The sequence below is a fragment of the Helianthus annuus genome, chromosome 4 (assembly GCF_002127325.2).
Source record: "Helianthus annuus cultivar XRQ/B chromosome 4, HanXRQr2.0-SUNRISE, whole genome shotgun sequence".
Taxonomy (NCBI): domain Eukaryota; kingdom Viridiplantae; phylum Streptophyta; class Magnoliopsida; order Asterales; family Asteraceae; genus Helianthus; species Helianthus annuus.
This window is the reverse complement of record NC_035436.2, coordinates 168631521-168651190: the sequence shown is the minus strand read 5'-3', so window position 1 is coordinate 168651190 and position 19670 is coordinate 168631521.

The following is a 19670-nucleotide window of genomic DNA, read 5'->3' as shown; positions in this document are numbered from 1 at the left end:
TTAATTGAATGCTTTGTATGCTTTAATACATACATTATGATTCAATAAGGACAAAAGCCGAATTCCTATTAAGATCTTCCTATCTTCATAGATAGATTCTTGAAGATGTTTAAAGTGCCAAATGAAATCCACGGATTGGATTCCTTGTGTACCATAATTCGAATGTTACGTTTCCTTGTAAACGAAATCGAATTTTGGAAGATCATCCTATCTTTACAGATAGATTCTTGAGGACGTTGAAGTCCATCGACTGGGTTCCTGGTGTACCTTGAATACCCATGTTCAATTCGATAACAAGTTAATAACAATTAATAACAAACTGATAACAAAATTAATAACCAAGAAAACAATTGTGTGCTCATGTGTTTATGTGTTGACCTAATCAAAGTTGTCTCGACCTTGTTCAAATTCTATCCCATTCACATTATAAAACAAACTGTGATTTCTATGCAAGGAATTACGTAATTATGGATGCATACATAATTATGGAATTTAGTGCACATAAACCACAACAAGTTTCATGTGTCTTGAGTTAACTCTATTCATTTTCCATTTCTGAAGAATACCTGTTGAAAATGACTCCGTCTGTTCAATTTCGTTTCTAAAGAATATCCGTTGAGGAAAATGAATATCCTTTTGTTTATTCCATCATTTTCCATTTCTGAAGAATACCTGTTGAAAATGACTCTGTCTGTTCATTTTCGTTTCTGAAGAATGTCCGTTGAGGAAAATGAATATCCTTTTGTTTATTCCTTCATTTTCCATTTCTGAAGAATACCTGTTGAAAATGACTCCGTCTGTTCATTTTCGTTTCTGAAGAATGTCCGTTGAGGAAAATGAATATCCTTTTGTTTATTCCTTCATTTTCCATTTCTAAAGAATACCTGTTGAAAATGACTCCGTCTGTTCATTTTCTTTTCTGAAGAATGTCCGTTGAGGAAAATGAATATCCTTTTGTTTATTCCTTCATTTTCCATTTTTGAAGAATACCTGTTGAAAATGACTCCGTCTGTTCATTTTCGTTTCTGAAGAATGTCCGTTGAGTAAAATGAATATCCTTTTATTCCTTCATTTTCCATTTCTAAAGAATACCTGTTGAAAATGACTCCGTCTGTTCATTTTCGTTTCTGAAGAATGTCCGTTGAGGGAAATGACAGGATTATGCCTTGCATATCTTTGATGGGTTATTCTACGCAAATAGATAAACACCCTAGATTCCATGCAAGACAATTATTTAACACAGCGTCACAGACAAATTCCTACGAATAAATTTCGGGACGAAATTTCCTAAAGTAGGGGAGACTGTGACACCTGTGCCTCTGCAACCATCAAACATATACCAAATCAATGAAATATTGTGTTTCATACTTGGGATTTGTATAAATATGTGTATCATTTGCACATATCAATTCTTGTTCGATTTCGAGCTTTAAATCGCTTTCTGGAAGGTTATACGCGAACTAATGCGTAAATATAACCAGTTTAATGCAACAAACACTCCGAAACAGTGACATAGGCTTAACATACCTTAAATAACCTTTATATAACTTAGAAATAAGTTTTGGAGGGTTTGGTATGCCGAAATCAAGTTTAATCGATCACATGGACTAATTTCGACAAACTGCGAAAGTATGCTGATTCGTACTGTGATGAACATTCCGGAACTTGATCATAAGTTAAATATGCCCTAAATATCCTTTACATGGCTTAGAAATAGGATTTGAGGTGTTTGGTGTGCAAAAATAAACTTTCTTGATCAATAGGGACTAAAAGCGTCAAAAAGTGCATAAGTTTGCATTTTCGCGCATATCTTACGTTCTGAATATATCCGGACATCCAAAAAATTTATGTAATCATTGTAATATTATATTTTAGTGATTGGCATGATAAAATCCCATTTGTCGCGTAATTTGGATCGTTTTTCGTGTCCGTTCGTGTTTCGTCATAATTAACCGAACAACGCAACCGTACAACCAAACAAACCTACATCCGACATATTTTTGAGCATATTTTAAGTTCCCTATACTTTAACTTCATTTTAGAGCCTTGAAATGAGGTTAACGGGGTTTAGACGCATCGAAAATAGCTCAAAAGTGTTGCAGGGACCAAACCTATCAATTATTGAAACTTTCTGGGAGCTGGCACATGGTGGCGCTGCGCCACCACTACATGGCTTTGCCGTGGCACGACGCCACGGCCTCATCTGGGCAGAAACTTCATTTTGACAACCAGGTTGAACTTGGGGGTCTTTTGTGTAACTTTTCTCAATACCGTGTGATGGTTTTGGGTACCCCTAGTATTCCAAAACCATGTGCCTTATGTGTAAGGTCCAGATTGAAGCTCGTTTATCGAGGAACGATCCTAACGGTTGTGGATTCCCTATAAATACCCACCTAGAGTTCATTTGTTCCTCACACATTTGCTCTCAATTTCTTCTCTAAGTTGAAGCTCTCCTTGTGAAGCTGCATACCTGAGAAATTTTGAGTTCAAATCTTCATAGCTTGGACCCTTTGTAAGTTTTTTTTTCATGCTTGTTATCGTTTTTCAAGCGTGAAAGACAAACAATGTTTGACTTTCTGCTTTGACCAGTCTATGGTCAACACGAGGTTCGTTTGAACTTCGCAACGTGAGCGTAATCACGATGGTTATAGTCCCTTGTGACTATACCTACTGATTACCACGTTGATTAGGTGTAGTGACGAGTCATAGTTTCGGTCAAAATACGCGTCTATGCGTATTTTGCAACCAAACTATTCTTGGGTATCAAAACCGTTTGTTTTGATATCAAACTTATTTTCAAACCTTGTTAAACATGTCTTAACATGTTTAACTCGTCACTTTTAGATTAGTGCTTGTATAGGGTCGTAAGATAAGCGGTCTAAACAACCGCTTAGACTTTCGAACCCGATCCGTTTGGTCGATCTTTAGGATCCGACCAATAATGTTTGGTGACCATAGTTGTATAGGGAATAACCTTCCGAGGTTATACCTTATGGTCACTTCGTTTAGTTAGTTGTATGATAGATAATTATATGCCTTAGGTAAAATGACCAAAATGCCCTTTTTATGCATAATTGGATTTTAAGCATATGTAACTCAAACTTTTGTCAATTAACTGATTATGCAACATATTTAAACATGTTTAGGCATATAATACTTGTCATAGGACTAATTAAGCATTCCGAATGCGTTTTACGCAAACGACACGTTAAAGTAGCATAAGCTACCTAAACGGGTCGTGATGGGTCGTAAGCACTTAGGTTAGGTTTCGATTTAGAATGTAGGCTTTGTTAAGCCATATTACATGAGTTCCTATACTCATTTGGTTTACGAAATCTCATTCTATCCGATCCTCCGAGTAGGTCCGTTTATTAACATAGTTACCTATATTATGTGACGTTTGATTTTCGTGATCCCTCTAGCTTTGCTTGGTTGTTATTCAAGACTTCTAAGCATCCTCAGGTGAGTACATAGTTCCCTTCTTTTACCGTTTTAAACCGTTTTGGGGTGATTCATATGTGCTAAATGTTTTCGAGTCTTTTAAACAAATGCTATGGTTTATATTACTATTTGATCTATGTGAACCGTTTGTAATTGTTTGATTATGTGAACCGTTTGTAACTGTTTGATTATGTGAACCGTTTGTAACTGTTTGATTTATGTGAACCGTTTGTAACTGTTTGATTATGTGAACCGTTTGTAACTGTTTGATTTATGTGAACCGTTTGTAACTGTTTGATTATGTGAACCGTTTGTAACTGTTTGATTTATGTGAACCGTTTATAACTGTTTGATTATGTGAACCGTTTAGTAATGTTTGAACCGTTGGGTTAGGGAAGTGATTAGGTAACGGGGCGGGTGTAATGTGTTAAAAGCATGGTGGATACGCCGCTGGTACTTCCTATATATAAGTGCTTTTAACACATTATATATCGTTGCGTTATCTAGATCACTTGGGCAAGGTTATCAAAACAAAGTTATATTACAAGGTTTTTCCAACAATATAAACCATTCGAGTTTTATTTCAAAAACGATTAACAATCTGGGTTTTACTTAAACAAATGTTTTGAGTTAAGATTCATGGCATCGAGGTTTTATAAATAATAAGAAATCTGTTTTAACTTGGTTATTTCAATTCACAATATAAACATTTTACAAAACTAAGTTTTCTAATATCGAATAACAAAGTTGTTTGAGTTATTTCAAAAGGTAAAACGAGCCATGAATCTGATACTCACATAAAACCTATGTATTCGCCGACATTTTTATGCTGACGTATTTTCACGTATGTTTCAGGTACCATAGTTGATGATGTTTGATGATGATATTGGTGTATGCTCACATAGGAATGGACGAGGCCTTAGTGACTTAATAACAATGGAAGTCTATTTGTTCATGTCTTGTTTCTAATTTCAATACAATTTAATACATTTAATTCAATAAAACTAAACTATTTAATCCATGGTTGTGAAACAATGATTCTGTTACGACACTCCCCGACGTTTCCGCCACGTTTTGTTGTTTTACATGGTCGGGATGTGACAGCAATGTACCATTTGATTAATGGTCGGTCACATGTGGCAAATAATGTCCCAACCCACGCCTCATATACCCCATAGCCTGATAGGGTTGGGTTTTTATTCTTTTTATTTATTCAAATAAATTTATTATTATATATACGTGAATTTATTGTAGTCATATAACATTTATTAATAAGTTTTATAAATATTTGTATATTTATTAAGGTTCTATATAATAATTAGTAAATTTATAAACTTTCGTTTATGTGATCTATTAAATTTTGGTATTTATTTATTTTTATTGTACTGTTTTGATGTTTGCGTTTCATATTTCAAATTTTCTTCAAAGTGTATCACATTTAAATCATTTTGGTATATATTATTTTTGATTAATTAAGTAATATAGTAAATTAAGTATTGTTATAATAAAGGGTAAATTACACTTTTCGTCCTTATGTTTGTATCGGATTGCAACGGATAGCCTTTAACTTCAATAATTACAGTCACAATCCTTTATTTGCAAAACCCGTTACGCTCTACGTCCTTTAGCACTAACCAGGTTAAAATTTTCAGTTAAGTTTATCCACTTAAGGATATTCTGGCCAATTCATGCTTTTATTTAAATGTTTAATTAATGAAACCAAAAAAAAATACATATACACATTATCTTCCTCAATTTCGTAACCCTAAAACCCTAGCCACCACTTAAACAAACAACAATGGCCGGTTTCTTCACCAGCACCGCCCTCCTCCTCCTCATGTTCTCTCTCCACCAACGCTGTCAAATACCAGACCCTAATCCCTTCCTCTCACATCCTCCCTCTGCCAAACACCCTCCTTCTCACTCTAGACTCATCAGAAGAAGAATTATTAACCGAAAACACCATTTCTCTGTCTCTAGATCTATACCATCTAGACACTCTCTCCCACCCCGCCAATGCCACCCCAGAGTCCCTCGTCAAACATCGGCTGTTACATGACTACACGAGCAGACTTCAGTAGTCCCGCCCACCCCCACTCCAACCGGACCAACACCAAAGCAGACTTCAGCAGTTCCGTCATCTCTGGCCTCGCACAGGGCTCCCGTGAGTACTTCACCCGCATCAGTATAGGACACCGGAAGCGACGTCGTCTAGATCCAGTGTTCCCCTTGCCGGAGATGCTACACCCAATCTGACCCCATCTTCAACCACATCAAATCCAAGACGTTCGCCGGTGACGCCTGCGGTACACCCCTCTGTAACCGCCTTGATTCCCACAGGTGCAACAACTGCAAGCTGTGTGTATATGCAATTTTTAGGTTAGGATGAGGTGTTAGGGTTTGAGGGTTAGGAAAATGGGGAAGATGATGTGTATATGAAATTATTTGGTTTAATTAGTTAAACATTTAAATAAAAATATGAATTGACCAGAATACCCTTAAGTGAATAAATTTAACTAAAAATTTTAACCTGGTGATAAAGACATACATTTTTGGCTTCGGTATGATCTTGTGGAAGATCTACCTTACCTTAAGAAGTCAAGATTCGGAATAGTTTACTTATGTTTTTTCCAATATTTTATATATAACAAACAACATATGTTAACTCTTTAAGTAAAACAAAACAATAATATACTTACACAAAATAATATAGTTACGTCGAATTATAATTCTTTAAATCAAGAAATAACTTTTTTAGTTACAATCAATAATAACCTTAATTTACCGTAAATAACAAAACTATCCATAAAATATACATTTACTATATTAACAAAATTCACTCCCAATTTTTAGAAAATAATAAATGTAACCAAAATTGATGGAAATTGAAATTTGAATGTTAACAACTTTTTTTTAATGTTAAGAAACGTTGACCACAATTATTTGAATATCAACAAACATGTAATTGGATTTAAGATTTAAAAGAAGAAAGATTGAAAGGAAACGGATTAATAATTTTAGAAACTCGAATTTGATTGAGAGAATAGATGATACGAGATTGAATAACAAGAGAGAGAGAAAAAGTGTTGAACACCCTTGTTTTCTTTACCGCTCAAATTTAGTCAATACCTCACAATACATTGTCACGTGACTGTAAAACAGTAATACTAAAAAATAAAATAATGATGATAAGACTCTTTGTGTTTTTTTAAAAGGATTTGTAAGTTATGAGGTAGTTACAAATGAATTGTAATTTAACTTTACTATGTATATTAGTAATATAATAAATTTTACTATGTAAGTCGGATGACACAATATACGATGTTGACACACGATATTCAATTTTGAATTGTTTATTAGAATATTGATTATTATTTTTAGTTTCAGTTTCTCCTCTTATACTTTAAATAATATATACATTAACACAACTACTTTTCATTTGGTTTGATCTTTTTCGTAATAAATTGCGTTCGTTAACTTTTAAAAAAAAATAAATAAAGATGTTTTAAATTTTTTTCTCAACATTCCGACATAAATTTCGTTAAATTTGGTATCGTAAACTATATCAACTCCGTTGCCGTACCAGTGTGGAGACCATCCTACTAATACATATTATAATTATTATAATTAATAAATATATTTTTGAAACTTTCACTAATAACTAGTGTATATATTATATATAATATTTTTGAAATTTTCACCGATACATTTTTTTAACGACAAGGAACAACGTGGCAACCATTGTGACACCGGGCGCTATGGCCAAGGTCAACTACTTGACCGCCGCCAGCCTCTTGGCTCTCCCAGATGCGCGGAAACCCGACCTCCACCTGCCTGAAGGCACGACAGTGGATTAATCGGTAAAACCTCGCCTCCCATCCAAGGCGAATCGGCGTCACCCGTATTTGCCCTTCACCTGGATGCCGCAGAAATAATGAAGAGAGTGAGAGTCAAACCTGGATCACAATGAACACCAAGTACTTCCCCAACCACTACACCACTACGTCATTGACACTTTCACCAATACATATTAGTATATTATCCTTGATCCTCTAAACCAGAGAAGACAACGTAAACAGATTATCTGAAAATATGTTGGATTACTTGAAACCCATTTCATTCATGATCATCAAAACATGAAATTCTACTTACCTTGTGCTTTATCGTGCTTGAATGATCAAGAAATCAAGACATGCATGAACTTAAGATCCCAATTAAGGCTTCAATTTACTTATTTTGGGTTAACAAGGGTTTGCCCTTGTTCTTCTTTGGTTCTGGCGATACACACACACCTGATGTGTGTGTCTTTGTGTTTTATCTCCATTTTATCATTCTATCTTTCTTAATACGTCACTTTTAGCCCCTTAAGTTTAGTGTTTCCACTTTATTACTAATTTCTTTCTTTTTTGATTATATCACTTACATACTAAACAAGTTCATAATTAATATTTGGGGGAAGTGAATACGGTGCTGTTAGACGCCTAAACTTGTACGAAAAACCCATCAAAACTACGTAGTTTTGATTAAAATTCCCCTTAAGTTCAATTTGAATACTTCAATGTTTACACCCGGTTCATAAATGACCTCCCTGTTTCATTCATCATCTTTAGAATTTCTAGGGCGACCATCAAATCGTCATCATCCGTGATAATAAATTGAAACTTCCAATTGGGTCATTAAATCAAATCCAAGTCGGAAATTACCATGTGTAGCTAAATGCCTTAAAGATTTCTTTATTGGGTAGCATTTGCATTAAATCTATATATAATGTAATTACAGAGAACAAAGAAACGGTGAGATTGACAAATGATAAGGATTCTTGGATTTGGAACATTGACAGGAAGGATGGATTTTCGGTAAATTCGGTGAAAAAGGCGTTAATTTCTGATAGGGGAAATAGTCATCTCCCTAATTTCGAGTGGAGCAAATGGGTGCCTATCAAATGCAATATTATGGTTTGGAGAGGTAACCTGGATCCTCTTGCTACAAGAGTTAATTTGAGAAGAAGGAATGTGGATATTCCACCGGTGATGTGCCCTTTCGGTGACGAGTATGAGGAATCGGTGGATCATTTATTTACAGCATGTTCGGTGCCGTCTCGAGTTTGGGAGGCTTTCAGTGCATGGTGCAACATCCCGCCGATATTCGCTTTCGATTTCAAAGATTTGATGAATATTCATATTAGTATTCAAGAAGAAAAAGGAAAAAAGAAGATTCTAAGGGGTTTGTTTATTATTTCGTGTTGGTGTCTGTGGAAGGCTAGAAACGATTTGGTGTTCAATCAGATCAGGAAAAGTCCGCAAGAGATTGTGATAGAGATCAAAACGAGAGGTTTTGGGTGGCTAAAAAATAGATATTCATGTAAATATATAGGTTGGAAGTAGTGGTGTAAATTCCCTATGTATATGTTGTAATTTGGTCCTTTACCCATTTGGGTCGGGTTTTTGTTTTGTAGTGGCCTTTTACCCGTTTGGGTCGGAGGTTATTTTTAATGAAATTTTATTTAAAAAAAAGTTATTTCTAATGAGACAAACAAATAGTCAATCAAGCAAAATTAGGGTTCATCAAGAAACAATAAAAACGCAGATTTATAAGTCTATTAGGATATCAAGACAAACTATACTTTGTTTTCCATGTTTGAATAAATGGAGAAGATTCTAGATTTGGCGGAAAAACTCAAAAAGCATACGAACGAGAGATAGCATGGACTTGATCTGTGAATATGGAAGTATTCTAATTGAACTTAAGGGGAATTTTAATCAAAACTACGTAGTTTTGATGGGTTTTTCGTACAAGCTTAGACGTGTAACAGCACCGTATTCACTTTCCCCTTAATAATTATCATCCTAATAATAATAATAATCATTTCTATACTTAATCTTATTTTTAACATGAACACACATATGTTATTATATGTGTTATAACTTACTTGTAATGTATTATATTAACATAAAGATGTGCGAAATAAAAATTTGGGGCGTTACAGTTTAGGTGAATGATGTTTTAAATTTTATAAATTAGGACAAAAATTAATATCCAGTTTTTTTATATAGATTAGTTTTATAGGGTAAAGTTCTTGTACAAATAATCTTAACATACTAAACATACAAATTGAAGGAAAACTCAAAAAGACAAGGTGGCATTTTTGTAATTATCAATAACTATCAAAGTTACTCTACAAATATACCTAAAAAAACCTAACCACTCCCCCCACCCCCAAAAAAAACCTAAACCCCCCACCCCCCAAAAACCTAAAAAAAAACCTACCCCCCCCCCAAAAAAAAACCTAAAAAAACCTAACCCCCCCACCCCCCAAAAACCTAAAAAAAAAAACCTAACCCCCCCCCCAAAAAAAAAAAACCTAAAAAAACCTAACCCCCCCCCCCCACACACACCCAAGCTAAAATGCTAAAAACTAAACCCCCCAAAAAACCTAAAAAAATCTAAAAAAATAAAAAAAAACACACAAATTATTTTATTTTATTTTTTTAACATTTTTTATTAAAAAATCGCTACTTTTAGTAGCAGCCAAAGAAAAAATTTTTTTTTTTTTGCTAACGAAATGTAGCGATTTTTTAATAAAAAATGTTAAAAAAAAATTGTGTTTTTTTAGGTATTTTTGGTTGTAACTTTGATAGTTGGTGGTAATTACAAAAATGTCACCTTGTCTTTTTAGGTTTTCCTTCAATTTGTATGTTTAGTATGTTAAGATTATTTGTATTTGATCTTTTGCCTAGTTTTATAAAGAAAAAACGATATATAAAATAAATATCAATGGTGTGCAACACATAACAATCGATTACAACTTTTAGTATTTATAATCAAGTGTAGAGATAGAAAAAAAATTGTAAAACATTACATATTTTTAAATGTGTTGAGCACCTAAGAAATATGTTGGCAGAAATAAAATATTTATCTAATTAAGATTATGAGGTAACTAACTAATATTTATTCTGAGTGGCTTGAGTAAAGAAACTTTTGGTTTATGGCATTATACTGACTATTTGGTGGGTAATTTTAAGGTTTGGTAAAGATACGTTGTTTGATAGGTGGAGTGGCTTTTGTTTTTTGTTAGAATCGGATTTAAATGAGTAGAAGATGAATTACAAACTTGGTACATATGATAAAATTTGTTTATTTGACATTTTTCTATAAGGGTCACTAGCATTTTAGTTTTATAAAATTTACAGGTTGAAGTAGATTTTATTTTTATAAAACCGATGTGTATAAAAAAATTGGAAATTAATTTTTGTCGTATTTTATAAAATTTAAAAGATCCTTCACATTAATAGAAAAAAATAATTGTGTTAGTGGTTGGATGAAAATTTATAAAAATTATGTGACAAATTTTTTTATAAGAATTACATGTATATTATGTTTTATATATATGTGACAAAATTAATTAAATAAAAGAAATTAAAAAGAATTTAAGTAAATTGCTAAAATCGTCCCTGAGGTTTTATATTTGCCAGTTTCATCCAAATATCTTTCAATTTAACAGAAAAATTAAACTAAGTTAGTGGTTTGGATGAAAATAGCAAAAAATTCCAAAGGTGAAGGGCTATTTGGTGTCCAATAAAGTATTGACACGTGTCTTAAGTTTACACGTGGTGTTAAATACTAATTAAAGGACTAAAGTTGACAAACATTGAAAGTATGTAAATTCGAGGGTTAAAAATGTCAAAAAGGGATAAATATACTGTACAAGTAACCCTAAATGATGCTCGTACCTTCAAACAAATAAATCATGGATCGTACGGAACGAGATATGAAAGAAAGTGAGGAATTACAAACTACAGGGGCCAAATGTGTCAACATGTTTAAATTAAACCTCTGAGTGACCTTTGGGCATACCCGAGGCTTTATAATGATAAATTATACTCACTAGAATGCGTGATTTAAATTTCGCGAAGTTCCGATTTAAAACGAGAAAGTTATGATCAAATTCGTTAATAAGGGTTAAAAGCGTCAAACTTTGAAAGTTAAGGCATTTCGGGTAATAATAAATTAACCAAGGGTTAATATGATGGGTAAAGGTTCCGAGGCCCTTATTCGTAAATAATCGAGGCCCAAATCGCAAAGTTACCCCTTCGAAACCGAAAGGCCAGGGCAATAATGGCAAAAGATTTGAAAATCTTGAAATACAGGCCTCAGGCGGGCCGCGTCAAAGAAACCAAGAAGCTTACGCGGGGCGCGAGCCATGTGCAGATTCGTTTACTGACAATAGGATCCAGGCGACCCGCGTAAAGGTAGCCTGATCCTTAACGCGGGCCGCGTCAGACCGCCAGATGCAGAATACGGGGACAGGTTCACTGTTTGCTATTTTAACCGCCTTAGAATGCCATTATGAGAGCATGGGCGCCCCCTAAACGACCCCTAGCACCCAGGGACACATGTTGATGATCAAGGAACCCTTGTAGCCTTAGTTGTGATGATCTTGTGCTTCCATTTTCACTATAAAAGGCCATGAGTTGTGCACTTAGTGAACACACCTCAAACCTGCTTTCTTGATCATCTCTGGAGCTCAAGAGCACTCTTCTAACATCTCTGGTCGTGTACCAAGCTTCTGTAAGTATGCCTAACCCTTTGTGGTTTAGTTTTTACATAGTTATAGCTTGAAAGTCAATCCGTCGTAATTAACGATTGACTTTACGATAAATCACAAATGGTCCAGTGGTTTGTCGAATCAAAGGTAGTTATATGTTGGTAATCATGTGGGCTTTAAACCCCAAAAAGGGCACCCTCTGATTCCCACTCTAACTAGTCCGAATGTCGAGTCAAACTTGCTTAGAAAAAGTCAACAGAATGCTATTTTGCGATTTTATGCATAATCAGTAACGTAGATGGCGTGTAACCTGTTTTAACACTCATATAACATGATAATAAATATATTAACTAGTCTAAGCTTGTTTGATCCGACCGTTAACTGTTTTGACCCGGTTCGGAGCCGAAAGTCGCAAAACTTTGACTTTTGCTTTGACTTCAGTTCTGACCCGTTATGATATGTTTTAGATATGCCTTAGGACTCTCTTAGGACCAGGTTACATGATGGTATAACCCTCTGTGACTGGTTCGTTGTTTGTCCGAGTCTTTAGTTGACCGTAACGCCCTTTTTACTTTAAAACGAGAATTTTGGACATGTGGAAGGATAATAACCTTAGTTACTGATTTCTAAACATGTCCCTAAAATTTCACGTCAATCCAAGGTCTAGAATAGGAGTTATGCTAAATAGCGCAATTACGGAAACTTTAGTAATAAAACGGCGCATTTAGCGTAAAGCCTATCTAAACCCAAATTTCGACACCAAACCTTTTACACACTGATGTAAAATAATATTTTGAGATTTTTAAAGATTTTTAAAGATTTTTAATCATTTTTAACCTGCTCATAACCTGCGGTTATGGCATCGGTTCGGTAAATACCGAATATACCCTTTTTGGACATAACTTGAGTTCTACAAGGTATTTTGACCCGATTCCAGTTGCTACTGATTTTAAATAATAAATAGAGTATTTTGGACTTTATAAACCGTTCGGAAAACTCAGATTTCCTGTAGAACTCAGAAACCTCTTTTATAATCTTTAAAATGACCAAAATACCCCTACGGGGCATATAATGGATTTAAACTCGTTACGGGCATTATGGAAGGTATCCTACTGATACCACAACCTCTTTAAAGCATATTAAATTAGGAAACTTGTGTAGGACTCTTACGGTTACCCGTTACGCCTTTTGCGCGCACGGTTCGGTTTATGTAACTAGTTTACATAAACTAGCCGAAACGGGTCAAACCTTATTGTTTTGACCTCAAAATCCAGAGTGTGGTTATATTACCCATATAAAACAAGTCTTTAAACTTGTTGGGTCCAAACCACATTCTATTCCCGGTTTTCGCCTTTCACGCGACTAAACCGTATATATCCTTTAAAACTGACCGGTCTAAGCTAAGGCTAAATTGAAAGACCCGTTAGGATTCTAATAGGTTGTTTAAACCTTCGTTCCAGAATAGGAGACCGGTAAAAGAAACTTGCATTTGTTTATTAAGGATATTACTTGCTCAGGTAAATACTTTTAACTTATTTTCCGTTATACGGGCTTGGGTTACGGTATTTAAAATACCGCTTGGTCGGGCAATTGACCCCAACTCATTAGTAGTCGGGTGATTTCAATGTGACCCGTTTAAAAATTGGTTTTGTTGGCTTTACGCCTTTGGGAGCTTAATGACCATGTCCCGGATATCCTTGGCATCATTTTACGAAATGGCCACGACCCCGACACACGGGTGTAGGCGTACACCCGTAATGTGTCTATATTATTAAAGGTATAACCGTTAGTTTTCCCACCACGGCTTTATGCTTTGTGGCGTGTCTATTAACCTTAAACCCGGCACGACCCGGGCGACCGAACGCATAGTGAACATGTAATTCTTTTACAAGATTTAATTATAAATTATCCCAAGTTATAAAGAGTTTGTGCCTTGTGCATTCAAATCAGTTTTATTAAACATTTTACAAAAGTGTCGGTTGAATGTATTTACCAGTGTAAACTGACGTATTTTCCCCAAAAAGATTAATGCAGGTTCTACGCGTAATAGGCTGGCCACTCCTTAGCATCGTTAGAGTCTCGCAAGCTTGGGATGCCAATATCTGTTGAACAATTATTTTCTATCTTATTTTGATCCCATGTGGATTATATTTCGACGATTGTGATACTTGGATATTACACTCGATAGTTGAAATATATTTATCTTTATGCTTCCGCTGTGCATTTATATATTGTGTGGTTTGACTATATTGCTGCCAACTACGTCACGGTAATCCCCCACCGGGCCCACCGGTGATACACGTGGAAATCGGGGTGTGACAAGTTGGTATCAGAGCCAACGTTGAGTGAATTAAACACTATCCCTATGTGTTTAATCTCAATGACACAATTGCACATACTTGAGTCTAGACAAGAACATAGGACAAATTCGAATTTGCGATTCTAGTTGTCTTTTATTGTTTATTGTGATTTGAAGATCTATTAAGCAGGAAATATGCCACCAGCAATTAGAAGAGGAGGAAGAGGCAAAGGGCCGATCACTACTCATAATGATCACGAGGCCGGACCTTCAAACATGCGAGCTCCTTCCAGCACGAGGAGCGAAGAACCTCAGAGACGTAGAAGAAACCTCTTTGAGCCAGCAAGACGGTCTACCTCACACAGTTTGACACCTTCATACCGTCACTCTTTTGGGCCAAATTCGGAGAATGAGCCCAGTAACCCTCAACCTTCGTTTATGGCTCTCCAGCGATCTGCATCGCACCGTTCCTATGGCGATCCTACTCCTTTCTTTCAAGGCCGATTTAATCCGGCTGATTATGTCCAGGAACCAATAGGTTATAACCCTTTAGGACCTGAAGACCATTTCTCCGAAGATAATGCGGTAGATATGGATGAAGACACGGATCCCATAGAACCTGCAAGGGGTACTCCCAACCACCCTATCGAGATCTCTGATGGGTCATCCGTTCATGGAACACCCTATCAAGGTCCCGACAGTTACCAGGCAAGGTTTAACTAGTGTGATTGGTACTTCACACCTTCTCACCACTTCTCGCCTCATGAGCAGCAGCAGCAGGATCCCTCCGAGGATTCGCGTTTCATGGCAGTTACGCCACCGCCTCCACCGCCACCAGTTCAACCAGCACCTCCTGATCCGCCAAGGCGTAGGAGTTCAGGCGCGCGGATGTCTACCCGAGGAGGGGAATTCCACTTTAGCACCCCTCGCCACTCGAGTGCAAGTCACTTTCCGCCAGTGCCTGAAGAACCACATTTAGGGGAACCTTCTGGTCACCCTGCAGAGGTGAATTTTGCACCAGTTGCACCACCTCCGCCACCATTTGGGTATGATAACCCTATACCAGTGTACGCCGGTTCCACCGCGTACAACCCGTTTGAGCAGCCGACTCACACGCACTAGAACTATAATTATGATGCCGACCCATACGTGGTAGCGGCTAATTACAATGCCCTCCATCCCGACAGACCTTATGGAAACCTTTGGGGAGTAGATTACTCAGCTCATGGGTATCCAGCACCTCCTAGACCTCCGGTTCAACAATCGTCGCAGCAGCCACGTTTTTCTCCACCGGAGCAGGAAGAAATCCTCCACCGTCTAAACCGAGTGGAACGAGATTTTGAGCAAGAACGTAAAAGTAATCGTGGATTCCTTAAAGGCCTAGAAAACCTACTAAAAGGGAGGAAGAAACGAGATCATTAGTCTCTTTATGTACTATAGTATTTACTATTACAATCAAGTCCCTGCGAGGACATTTGTTTTGAGTATTTTAGTCCCTACGTGGACATTTATCGTGTTTAGTCCCTGCGTGGACAATTGCATTTTAGTCCCTGCGTGAACTTATCTTTTAGTCCCTGTGCGGACATCTATCTATGTATTTGGTCCCTGCGTGGACTTGTTTTCCGTAAACCTCTGCTTAGGTATTTATTTATTTAAAAAGTCCCATTTAGGGCAGTGTGTAATCATTATTATGATTAATGGAATATATGTTGTAAATTTCATTTTTATTATATACATTGTTATTTGAAATGAATCAAAAATCATTCCTTTTAAATTAATCTGCCTAAATAAAGAATCTTAATAGTGAAACCTAGCCTGGTGTCATTATAAGACCCGGCCAAGATGGTAAGACGTAATTAAAAGATTCAGATTCCAGTTAACCTCTGTAAACATGTTAACATCCTTGGCAGATGTGATTCGTTAAAATCACACGCGTCATTCTTATATACGAATCCATCAAGGGATTCCAAAACCTAAGTAAATGATTGGTAAATCAAGGGTTAAATCGTCAATAAAGATGATCATTTATTAAACGTCTGTTAGTGATGTAGTGTCTACGGGCCATACTTATTGTCATATAAGACAAAAGGCAGTGGTAGTCTATGACTCCCTGTCAGAAAAGGTAAAAGGACTACGGTTCAAACCTTCATGCCTTGATTCTCTGAAATCCTGGCTGATAATATAAAAACATCCTTGTGACTAGGCTTCGCGCCACTAACTATATTAATTGTAAATAGGATAAGTTATATTTAAATCCTAAATAACAGTGAGTAACAAATTAACCAAATATGGTCTATGTTTACCATGGTTAATGAATTGCCATAAAAGACAATTCCAAAATAAACTCCTAAATAAAACTTTGTCATTATCTCCTGTAGCAGATTCGAGTTACAATGGCTGAACCAAGTGGAGTTAATAGTCATTCGAAGGAGGATGACAATGATAACGCTCAGATTCATATAATGGGCGCGGAATTAAAGCTCTAGTAGACGACGCTGTTAAGGCAGCCTTAGATCGGTAGTACGAAGAATACACCGAGTCCCGAAGCAGAACCCTATCTACACCACACTCAAAGCCAAAAACCCGCTCTAAATCTCACAGCAAACCACCCTTGACTCCGTCTAAGCCTAAAAAGGACGACGATAGGCACTCATCCAATGAGAATAGTGTCCACCCTAAGAAGAAAATGGTCGATGATGCACCTCACACCAGGGGTCGCACGTATAAGTATTTCGTTTCTTGCAAACCCCGAGATTTCACTAGGGAAAAGGGTGCTGTAGATTCCATGACCTGGTTAGACAAAATGGACACAGGTGTGGACATTAGTGGTTGTGCTGAGAGAGACGTGGTGAAGTTTGTATCACAGTCGTTCAAGGGTGAAGCCCTAGCGTGGTGGAGATCTCTGGTTCAAGCCTATGGGAAGGCTGTTCTGTATAGCATGACGTGGGAGGAATTTATTGCTCTCATCAAGGAAAATTACTGCCCTAAGCACGAGGTTGAGAAGATAGAGTCTGACTTCTTATCGTTGGTCATGAAGAACCTGGATTGCCAGGCTTATCTCACGACTTTCAACACTCTGTCAAGATTGGTTCCGTACCTTGTGACACCAGAACCCAAACGGATCGCGGGCTTCATTGGGGGTTTGGCCCCAATAAAAGCTAGCGTGAAGGCCTCTAGGCCCGCTACCTTCAGATCCGTGGCAGATATATCTCTGTCTCTCACGCTTGATGCAGTGAGGCAGAGATCGTTAAGAAACGCCGATAGCGAAAAGAGGAAACGTAAGGATGATGATTCACGTAGATCCAGCAGGAAGCATCGGGGGAATCGTGACCACAAGAGGGGGTCAGAGAACAAGAAAAATGACCGACAGTCGGGCGATAAGCCCTTGTTCAAGGTTTGTCAGAAGCACCATTTCGAAGGCGTGTGGGATATGCAAGTCCTCTGAGCATAGGACTCTTGAGTGCAAGAAACTCAAGGATGCAACTTGCTATAGTTGCAACGAGAAAGGGCACATCAAGACTAACTGCCCGAAGATAGTGAAGAAGGCTGAAGATGGGAAAAAGACCAATGCGAGGGTCTTTCAGATGGATGTTAAGGAGGCTATCCAGAACGACAACGTTATAACCGGTACGTTTCTTATCAATGATGTATTCGCAAGAGTATTGTTTGATTCTGGAGCGGATAAATCTTCTGTGGATGATAAGTTCTGCGAGTTGTTAAAATTGCCTGTTAAAACCTTGAATGTAAAATATGAAGTAGAACTAGCTGATGGGACTATGGGGACAGTTTCAACTGTTTTAGATGGATGTGTTATATCCATTAGGAATCACTCATTTCCTTTATCTCTATTACCCTTTAAACTAGATGGTTTCGACGTAGTGTTGGGTATGGATTGGTTATCACATAACCAAGCCCAAATCGTGTGCAACCAGAAACAAGTGGTAATCAAGACTCCGTCTGGAGAACCACTTACCATCCAGGGAGATACTCGACATCGATTGCCTGCACATGTATCTATGCTAAAGGCATCCAGATGTTTGAAGAAAGGATGTGTCATCTATATGGCACAGGTGACTATCGGTGAGGAGAAACCCAAAATTGAAGACATTCCAGTCATCTCTGACTATCCTGAGGTTTTCCCGGAAGAACTGCCTGGGCTGCCACCAGACAGGCAAGTAGAATTCAGTATCGACATCATTCCAAGAGCCGCACCTATTGCGAGAGCACCTTATAGATTGGCACCCACAGAAATGAAAGAATTGAGGACGCAGCTAGATGATCTGCTAGCCAAGGGTTTTGTTAGACCAAGTTCATCTCCTTGGGGAGCAGCAATCCTGTTCGTCAAGAAGAAAGATGGTTCGATGCGTTTATGCATCGATTACCGCGAGCTGAATAAAGTTACAATCAAGAATAGGTATCCTTTGCCCAGGATCGACGATTTGTTCGATCAGTTGCAAGGAGCGAGCTATTTTTCCAAGATTGACCTACAGTCAGGCTACCATCAATTGAAGGTCAAGGACGAAGACGTGCACAAAACTGCGTTTAGGACTCGCTATGGTCATTTCGAGTTCCTAGTGATGCCTTTCGGGCTCACCAATGCACCTGCCGCATTCATGGATCTCATGAATCGCGTTTGCAAGCCTTACTTGGATAAATTTGTCATTGTCTTTATCGATGACATCCTTATCTACTCCCAAAGTCAAGCTGACCACGAGAAACATCTTCGATGTATTCTTAAACTGCTTCAGCAAGAAAAGCTTTATGCCAAATTCTCTAAATGTGAATTTTGGCTACGAGAAGTCCAGTTCCTTGGGCATGTAGTCAGTGAGCGTGGTATCCAGGTGGATCCCGCTAAAGTTGAAGCCGTCATGAATTGGCAGGAGCCGAAGACACCTACGGAAATTCGCAGTTTCCTAGGTCTAGCAGGATACTACAGACGCTTCATCGAAAATTTCTCAAGAATTGTTGCACCCCTAACTTCTTTAACTAGGAAGAGTATAAAGTTTAACTGGGGTCCTAAACAGCAAGAAGCTTTTGATATCCTCAAACAAAAGCTGAGCAATGCTCCAGTATTGACATTGCCAGACGGAATGGAAGAATTTGTCGTATATTGTGATGCATCGCACACCGGTATGGGATGCGTGCTTATGCAGAGGGGCAAGGTGATTGCCTATGCGTCACGACAATTAAAGGTGCATGAGAAGAATTACACCACCCATGACTTGGAGTTGGGTGTCGTTGTATTTGCACTAAAACTTTGGAGGCATTACTTGTATGGCATTAAATTTGTGATCTATTCTGATCACAAAAGCCTTCAGCATCTGTTCAATCAGAAAGATCTGAATATGAGGCAGCGACGTTGGATGGAAACTTTGAACGACTATG